Consider the following 10020-nt stretch of genomic DNA (forward strand, 5'->3'; position numbering starts at 1 on the left):
ACCCCAAAACAAATGTTGTTTATCTGAATTTGGCTCCCTGGCTGGCCTTGACAAGTCACCTTATTTCAATTTGCCTGGAGGCCCTGTAAATTCGATGCTCTGCCCCCTTCCCTCCCCTCCCACCAAGGAAGTCTGCAGACCTATCAGAGGGACCCGGCTGAATAAACATTGTGTCATCATTACATGACTCTTGGATTCTTTCTGGCGCTGTCCTAGGTCGACCTCGGCACTGTCATTCCCCAATCTGTTATGGAAGCACGATCCGTAGTGTATTTCCGGGTCGCACGGATTGCTGTTGTTTATGAATAAAAACTGTCTTGATTTACTTTGAAAATTACGTGTACTATCTCGACCGATCTTAATGTAGATAAATTGTGCCACTTGCATTTCCCTTCGGATCACTGTTGTTTATGAATAAAAACTGTCTTAATTTACTTAGAAAAGTACGTGCTCTATCTTCACTGATCTTGATGTAACTAATTTACATCACTCGTATTTCCATTACAAATCATTGGTTAAGATGATATGCAGCACATTAGACCTGACCCCCAGCCTGGACTGAATGAAGAAAATCCCTGCAAGAAACAGAATGATTTATTTCCATGGTGAAACAACGCCACTCAGTGGTGAAGCTGCATATCATTTAAACCATGACAAAAATATGTCAATGATTTTAACAGAAATACAAGTAGCATAAATTAGCAACATGAAAATCGGCAGCGATACAACACATATTTTTCTAAGTAAATTAAGACAGTTCTTACTCATATAAGGAATTATACCAGTACATTTTCCTTAATCTAGCATATTGAACAGCAATTCATGCAACCCGGAAGTATTCCTTTTAGTGCTACACTATGGATTGGGTTCCGCAACAGATTGGATAAGCACAAGCACCCCTCAAGAGTGTTTACGTATCTCACCAGAGCGAAATGGCTGATTATACCATTCTTATCAGAACTCCTACAATGCCTCTAGAGTATCCTTGGACATGCTCACCGCCCTTGTCTCCTCTCCCCTGCGAAATGTCTGTGTCACTTTGTGCCAATGTGCGGGGTGTTTTTTTCAATCTCAGGCTATCGCTTCTCGTGCAAGGAGTGAGAGTTCAATAGGATATATATATTTGCCTCCAAATCCTATACATGCATCACTTTCATTACTTTTTGTCTAAAAAGGTCTCACTTGTAAACAAGTCTTTGAGGCTCAATGTGATTTATCTGTGTAAATGAAGGTTGAATGAATAATGGCGTGTGATGTGTTTAAATATTGCCATTGCCTTCACAAAATATCTCATAAACAACTGAACACATTTATATAAAACTTTAGGAAGGTAATCAATGAATGAAAGTCCACAACTTAAATTTTAGGGCTCGACTCAAACCAAGATGGCAGCCTTAAACAACTGACCTAAGAAAACAAAAAAATCATTCACACAATTTTACAAATATTGAGCTCAAAAACGGTGTGGTTGTAGCTGAGCATTGTCCCAAACACATATTTTGAAGGCAACACATTTCACAACATTAATTCCTAAATCCTAAACCTGCTGGAATAAATTCTGTTTTTATGTTAGCAAAATGTCATACAAACTCCAGGACATGTTTTAATTAAATTCTCAGAAAATAATTGTTAGCTGTTTGTCTATAAATGATTAGCTTTAGGAGTCAACCCAGTTCAAGATGGCCACCACACCTAGTTGAGCTTAGCCTGCACAAAAAAATGATTATCTCAGTACGTTTTCCAGATGTACTAAGATTTGGTTTGGTTGTATCTGGCAAACATTCACAACACACAAATACAGCTCTTTAGACTGAGGAAGTCTTTCGGATGAAAGACAAAACATTTCTACATTTTTTTGTTGTTTTACATTGTTTTTGTTTTTTTTGAATGTCCAGAGCACCAGGTTTAACTTTTTTAGATTGTTCTACCTGGATTATTGAGCATGCATCAGGATATTTTGGGCCACTTTGGCCAGGATTGCCTCAAACTAGTTAGTTTGAGAAAACAGCAAGGAAGAGGGCAAACTACAGGAACCATTTGCGATTCAACCTCAGATGTCGACAAAGTGGCATCATTCCCAAGAGCCTGGAACTAAAATCTTCGGTCAGTGGGTACCGGGCAAGCAAGATCCTTCAGAAGGCACAAACCCAGCTGCTGAATAAACGGGTGAGACAGACCAATTTTACTATTGAGGCCTCGAAGGCCAAAGAAGAGCACATCAAACAAAAACTAACATGGTGTCTAGATCAGACCACACTTCAGCAAGTGATGGACTGTACAGATCAGGCATGCTTAGCACAGCATGTCAAGTCCAAGACTCGACAACAAAACAAGTTTAATTTACTAATAGCTCATCAACTCCATCACAATTCAAATAAAGCATTCAGTGTAGGACAACACTCCAGTAGTCAATTACATGCCAGGTAGACAGAAAAGTGGGTGAAGAATTTATCTGACAGACAGCTCACCCAGCCAGAGACAGAGATACTTGCCAGGGGACTGAACTTTGCGGTTGCACCAAGTAGAATTCCTCTGGTGGAGATGATCACAGCTACTGAGTCAGCTATCCGCAACAACAAAATTAAAGAGGCTGAAGCAAAACAACTCAGAATCAAAGTTTCATCCTGCCTCAGCAATGCCAAACCACCACCTTCCAACATCAGTAGAGAGGAGAGGGATGCACTCACCACTCTTAGCAAGGACAAAAACATCACCATTCTCCCAGCAGACAAAGGAAGGTGCACAGTGGCTTTTAAACCCCAAAAGACATTACGGCAAAGACTGGTTCATCCCAAAGATCCAGTCCCCCGGCACAAACAGAGTAATATTGTGTATGCTGTTCAGTGTCAGGAGGGCTGTGATCAGTCTTACATCGGGGAAACTAAACAGCCACTGGCCAAAAGGATGGCCCAGCACAGAAGATCAACATCATCAGGCCAGGACTCTGCGGTCTACACTCATCTCCAGGCCAGCGGTCACTCTTTCAGGGATGAAGATGTTCACATCCTGGACAGAGAGGAACGATGGTTTGAGAGAGGAGTAAAGGAGGCCATCTTTGTGAAAAGAAACCGTCCATCATTAAACAGGGGTGGAGGCCTCCGGGTTCAACTGTCCCCCTCTTACAATGCTGTGATTGCTAGTATCACTCAGCCCTCTGTGAACAGTAAACAGCCATCAGTGTGCTAATGATCCATTGTTAGGCTGATGGTCCTTCTTGATCATGTGAGCAGCTGGTTTTGGTTGTCAGCAGCAAAACTGGTTGATCCACTCTGAGAAGTTGAATACAGCTCCTCAGACTGAAGAAGTCTTTCGGATGAAAGACGAAACATTTCTACATTTAAAAAAAAAAAAATTTTATTATTTTTTTTAATGGCCAGAGGACCAGATTTACCTTTTTTAGATTCACAACACACACTCAAATCTCTACCAGATCATGCAAAATCACACAAATGTTGCATAATTGCATGAGATTGTGCATAATGTTTTCATGGTTTGACTAAAACAGCTACAACAATGTGACATGATCTTCATTTAAAACTAAGAAAACTAGGGTTTTTTTTTCTGTGTAGTGAGAGGAATAAAATAAAATAAAGTTTTGTATAAATTTACACTATCACTGACACTTGCTCGGAACATACGATATATTTACACTTTGTTAGCAGCCACGACTGAGACAGCTGGACATTTGAAAAACTCAGCAGTCTCAGTATTCCTTAAAAAAACAACAATTACCAACAAATCTGTACTTTTAAATTCTCAGTCCTGATCTGAGGAATTTCCTGGCTTTGTAAAGAATCTCAGTTTAGAAGAAAAATACTCCCGTTGCAAACACTTGTCGGAGTGTTTGATATGCTCGTGGTGAGAAGAACCAAAGTGGTGTGAACAAAGTGACCTGTTAGTTTTATTGTGAAGTGTCTCTAAAACCATACTACAGCAGCATGTGTTTTTGTTCTTGCTTTAATTTGTGTTGAACAGTGCCTCACAGAAAGAAGATAGTTTTGTTGTTTATAGAATTATTTGCTCATTTTTGTTATTCAAACATCTTAAAAATGTCTCTTCAAAATATTTTTTCCTTCATGTACAAAACTATTATAACTTTTTGATTTTTAACTCATTGCTTGTGACTTTTCTAGTTTTTTATATTTTTTAAAAACTATTCTTCTCTTTTATATTTCACCTGTTTTATTCCTTGAAATGCGCTCCTTATCCTGTTTGAGTGACGACCCTGCTGTTCTTCTCCACAGTACTGACTGATTTGGGGCATGAAAGGACTGTGGCTCTGCTGTAATATCTGACAGGGTGTCTGGAAATGATGGGCTTGAGAGATTTGAGATTTTAATGTTAATAGATGCACTCAGAGGTACCAGGCTGTTCGCTCCTTACCATGAAATAATTACAAGGATAATCTGATACCTCATTCTCAAGGCGTCACTATAAATCCTCTTTCAGCCTTTTCACCTCCTGCAGTTCTCATTTTTTATACCATGGACTGACCCAAAAAATGCAAATGACTGCAGAAACCATCCATTATTGCAGTTCTAGTAATGATACTGAATTTTTCATATGTATGACTGCAAAAGCCTTTTACTTATTGAACACATTTTTTGTTTTTGTTTTGCCTAGCTAAATGGGAATTGCAATCCTTTTAATAAGTGGCACACAAAAAACAACAAATGCTTCTACACACACGAAGGTTTTCTTAATTTTCACTCCTTTTTTGTTCCTCACAGCTTTGTCTGAATATGCTGTGAAACTGTTCAAAATGCAACAATGCACTCAAGACTGGGCAGTATTATAAAGCCCTAACCAAGTCACATAAGCATAAATATGACAATGAGCTTATCAAATGTATACCTACTGTGTAGTGAAGCAGGTGAACTATAAAAAACACTTTAAAGTTCATGCTCAATAATCCAAGTAAAAAAAAAAAATCCAACAAAGTTAAGTCAGGTCATTTGGATGGTTTCTTTTTTGTTGTTGAAATGTTTCGTCCTTCATCCTAAGGACTTCGTCAGTCCAAGGAGACACAACAAACTCAATTTCATAAGTGGCTTACACACATAGAGGATCAACCAGTTTTAAGGTGATAAGATGGTTTCTGGAGTCCACCCTCTCCCCCATCGACTCCTCTGAGGCAGCCATAGCCAAAAAGTTCATGCTCAATAATCAAAGTCAAAATTCCAAAAAAAGTTAAGTCAGGCTTTCTGGACAATTTCTTTTTCTTCTTCTTCTTAAAACTGGTTGGCCCACTATGTGAGTAAACCACTTATGGAACTGAGTTTGTTGTGGCTCCTCGGGCTGATGAAGTCCTTTGGATGAAGGACGAAACATTTCAACAAAAACAAAACTGTCCAGATGACCCAACATTTTTCAGTCTGGTCATCCGGACCGTTTCTTTTTTTGTACTGAAACATTTCGCCTTCGATCCAGAAGGCTTCATCAGTCAAGGAAATGCACAAAACTGATTCTTCCCTCAATAGCTTACTCCAATGTGAAACAAACCAGTTCTGTTGGTGCTAAGATGATCTCTTTGTCACGCCCCCTCCTCCATTGTCGGCCCTCTTCCTTGTTGACGGTAGTGTCAAACTGGTTGAAAACAACAAAGTCCATGCTCAATAATCCAGGTATACAATCCAACATTTTTCAGTCAGGTCACCTGGCCAGATGACCTGACTGAATTTTGTTGGATATAGAAAACAATGTTTCTCATTTTTGTTTGGTTATTTGGCACTATATACAAATTTCATTTTCTTTCCTATGTTCTTTCTTCACAGGTCACCACAGCACATGTTTTATTAATTAATTTGCTAAACCTCTATATATTCTTGCCCATTCGCTAAGGATTTTATTTATTTTTTTGTCCTATGGGGAGTCTTGTGGTCTGGAGACTGAAAAACTGTTGGAGAAAATGAAATTCTATAATCTTTGGAAGCAGCAGATATTATCAGTTTCGGAGGCGATAAGAAAAAGAAAGAACCTTTTTTCCTTCTCTCGGAAAGCCTTCTTGAATTTAGCTTCATATATGTGAGGGCACGAGTGAACTTTGGCATAAAAGGAGTCCTACCTCCTCTTATGATATCATTTGGTATTTTACAGGTCACTAAACAATAGTTTATCACTTGCGACCATTTTTAGATTTCTAAAGGTCAGATTTGTCCAGGAAAGAAGCATTGGACCTAAAGCAGGCAAATTTGCTTTATTTTTCATGAAAATACAATTTTACTACAAACAGAAACCGACTACTTCTTAGATCTATAGTGTCTTCATCCCAGGGTGCACCTGAGTATTACCCAAACAATACTAAGGTCAGGCCGTCTTAGGCTGCATTCGAGAAAGATTCGACCAGGAGCTAACAACCTTCATCTGCAGGACGCACCCCTATTTCACCTCACAGCAACTTCTCAGACATTCACTTCTGATATATATAAACTTACAAACTCTTTCTAAGGGTAACCACAACTTCTAACAGCATGACTCATTCATCTCAGCTCCTGCTCTCTGCCTTCCCTGCCATTTTTTCCCTCATATAAAATTAATTGAGCTCATTTTACACCCTTCAAATCTTTATATCTGTTTACAATATTTTACTGCTCCTTTCACATTTAGTTCTGGTTCAGCTTATTTCAGCTTCCTTGTGCACATCTAAATATATTTCAGCTACTTTCAGCTGTTTTTGCAGCTGTTTTGTGCTCTTTCAGATTCTTTCTGCTAACTACAACATGTTTGCGTTTCTTCTAAATTCTTTTTGCTGATTTCAACTTGTTATGCTCCTTTCAGCTTATTTCAGCTAGTTTCAGCTTGTTTCAGCTTGTTCTGCTATTTCAGCTACTATTTAGCTGTTTTATGCTAGTTTCAGCAAAATCTACATTATTGACATTCATTTCAACTTTTTTTCAGTCTAATTCAGCAAAAATGTGCTCTCCACTTCTTTCTTGTGATTTAAGCTTCTTTCTATTTTTTAGCTACTTTACAGCTGATTTTTTTTTTTTCTTATTTCTGCATTCTTTCAGATTTCATTTCTGCTTCTTTCAGCCTAATTGGGCACAAGAGTGCTCTTTTCACTTCCTTCTGGTATTTTAAGCTTCTTTCGGCCTTTTCAGCTACTTTTGAACCTGTTTTTTGTTAATTTCAGCTTTTGTAGATAATTTACTAATTTTTTTGTGTTAATTTCTGCTCTTTTAAACTAAATTCAGCAAATATGTGTTCGTTCTGCTTTCATCTGCTAACTTAGACGTGTTCTTACATTTCAGCTACATTTCAGCATGAATTAAGCTAATTTCAGCTGGTTTTCAGCAAGTTCTTCAGCAATAATCATTCACACCGCATTTTTGCAGGAAATGCAATTTCTCTAGTTGTGTTTGATGTCTATTTTAGCTGTTTAAATTAGTCTTTAAATTCTAAGCATCTCTTTTTAAATTTTCTGGTTCAACACTGATTTTTCAGGTGCTGTTTTTTGTTCTCCTGCAGACTCACATAAAGCCTGCAGACAGACAGAGAGAGAGAGAAATCACAGACAACTGGATATTATTTTGTGCATTATTGTCAGCCATGGGATTTTACAGGTTGTTACTTCTGGCCTCCCTCTGCCTCCACCTGATCATTCAAGCAAGAAAACTCTTTGACAGCCATAATGAAGCCAATAATCACTGTTTTAAGGCAGATCATTTTTAGTGTTTGAGTAGCTTTTCTGAAAGCCCACAGCAGGGATAGTCACAGTCACATTGAAAGTTTGAGTTAATTTGACCTTGAAGCAATAGTTCAGATGTTTTGAAGTGGTATTCATCCATCCATCCATCCATTATCTTTACCCGCTTATTCCATTTTGGGTCACAGTGGTCGCTGGTGCCCATGTCCAGCAATCACTGTGCGAGGGGCGGGGTACACCCTGGACGGGTCGCAAGTCCATCACAGGGCAAGTGGTATTCAGTGGAAAGTTATATGAGCAACTGTTATCTTACCTGGTGTGGATAGCGCTTCAAACAACTAAAGTTTGAAGAAATAAATCACTTATGTCAGAGCAAGTATTCAAGGATTCAAGAATTTTTTTATTGTCATACCAGCTCACATTTGCATGTTTATTGTATGGAATTTGGAATATATATATATATACTGTATTATTATTTATTTATTTAATGTAAGATTAAGCTGAATTAAGTGCAGCTTGAGTTCAGCAGTCTGACAGATGCAGGGAAGAAACTGTTTCTGAGCCTGGTGGTCTTGCTCTGAATGCTTGTCAGCCGCCTGCTTGAGGGGAGGGGCTGGAACAGACTGTGTGCACGATGAGTGGAGTCCTTCATGGTGCGGAGCACCCTCCCCCTGCATCGTGAAGTGTAGAGGTCCGAGGTGGTGGGAAGGCTGCTCCCCACAGTCTTCTGTGCAGCTTTAACTACCCTCTGCAGATCCATCTTCTCAGCAGCAGTGCAGTTGTCGTGCCACACGGTGATGCAGGTGCAGAGAATGCTCTCCACCACACAGCTATAGAAGCTCCTCAGGACAGAGCTCCCAAGTACAGCTCTCTGCAGCTTCCTGAGGAAGTAGAGACACTGGTAGGCCTTCTTGACTAGACAGGAAGTGCTGGCTCTCCAGGTGAGGTCACTGGATATATGCACTTCCAGTTACCTGTGGCAGGAGACAATCTCCACAGATGCTCATCCGATGTGTAGGGGATGAAGATGATCCTTGTCCCTTCTGAAATCCACTATCTCCTTGGTCTTCTTCACATTGATTCAGAGATTATTGTCTCTGCACCAGGTGTTCCACCTCCTCTCTGTATTTGGATTCATTGTTGTTCCTGATGTGTCCCACTACTGCTGTGTTGTCTGCAAACTTCACTATATGACCGCTGGGGTGTCTAGCCGAGCAGTCATGTGTCAGCAAAGTGAACAGGAGGGGGCTCAGCATGCAGCCCTGGAGCAAGCCTGTGCTGAGGGTGATGGAGGAGAAGATAATATTGTGGATCCTGACAGTCTGAGATCTGTTGGTCAGGAAGTCCAGAATCCAGTTCCCCAGTGTGGGACTCAGTCCACGAAAGGAGAGCTTCTGCACCATGGTCTGTGGGGATGATGGGGGTGAAGGCCAAGGAGAAATACAGAAAGAGCAGACGGATGTAAGAATTTCTGCTCTCCAGGTGGGTGAGGGCTGTGTGGCCCACCAATGGTGTCAGCAGTGGAGCGGTTCCTTCTTTAGGTGTACAGATGTGGGTCTATAGTGACGTCGATGGAGTTCATTGTGGGTCATTACTAGCCTCTTGAAGCACTTCATGAGTGCCGATGTTAAGGCTATAGGTCGGTGGTCATTCAAGCCTGTCACTGTGTTCTACATGGGGACAGGGACAATAGTGATCCCTGTTTAAAAAAAAAAAGTCTTTACCAAAGTGGATTTTTTTTCCCATCCTTAATCAAGTCGACAGAAATTACAGCAGTTCATGCAAACACCTTTTTTCATCTTTCACATCATCATCATCATAATCATGGGTTGTGCTTTATACCTGTACAGTTGTTTATATAGAAGCCTGATGTTCTGTGCAGACATAAGAATCATTAGATGCAGCATTTCCAGTGCAGTCTTGGTCACAACCTCCAAGAAAAAAATACATTTTTCTTACAGGAAAAAAAAAAAAAAAGGAAATGCATAAATGACAAATGCAACTTCTTTTAAAATTACTATTCACATAAACCCTTCCTTAAAAGTTTGGAGATGGGAGATGACTTAAGATGACAGTAATCCACTTTTTTCTTGGCCCTATTCAGACTAGCCATTAGTCAGAGAATTAAAATCCTTTTCCCTTATAAATGAGGTCATTCATAGAGTTACCTTGAACAGACAAGATAATTGTTCCTAATCTTTCCACAAGATTCAAATTCAACACATCTGACCTATTTCCTAAAATCAAAGCTTTCTATTTAGTATGTTTGAATTTAATGTTAGCTAAACTTTGAGAAATCTCCTAACACACATGCACTGAATATAGTGAGTAATAAGAGAAAATTAAGATATGCTATATACACAGTATATATATGT

This window comes from Nematolebias whitei, chromosome 6 (genome assembly GCF_014905685.2).
Source record: "Nematolebias whitei isolate Nwh7 chromosome 6, NemWhi1, whole genome shotgun sequence".
In the NCBI taxonomy this organism is placed as follows: domain Eukaryota; kingdom Metazoa; phylum Chordata; class Actinopteri; order Cyprinodontiformes; family Rivulidae; genus Nematolebias; species Nematolebias whitei.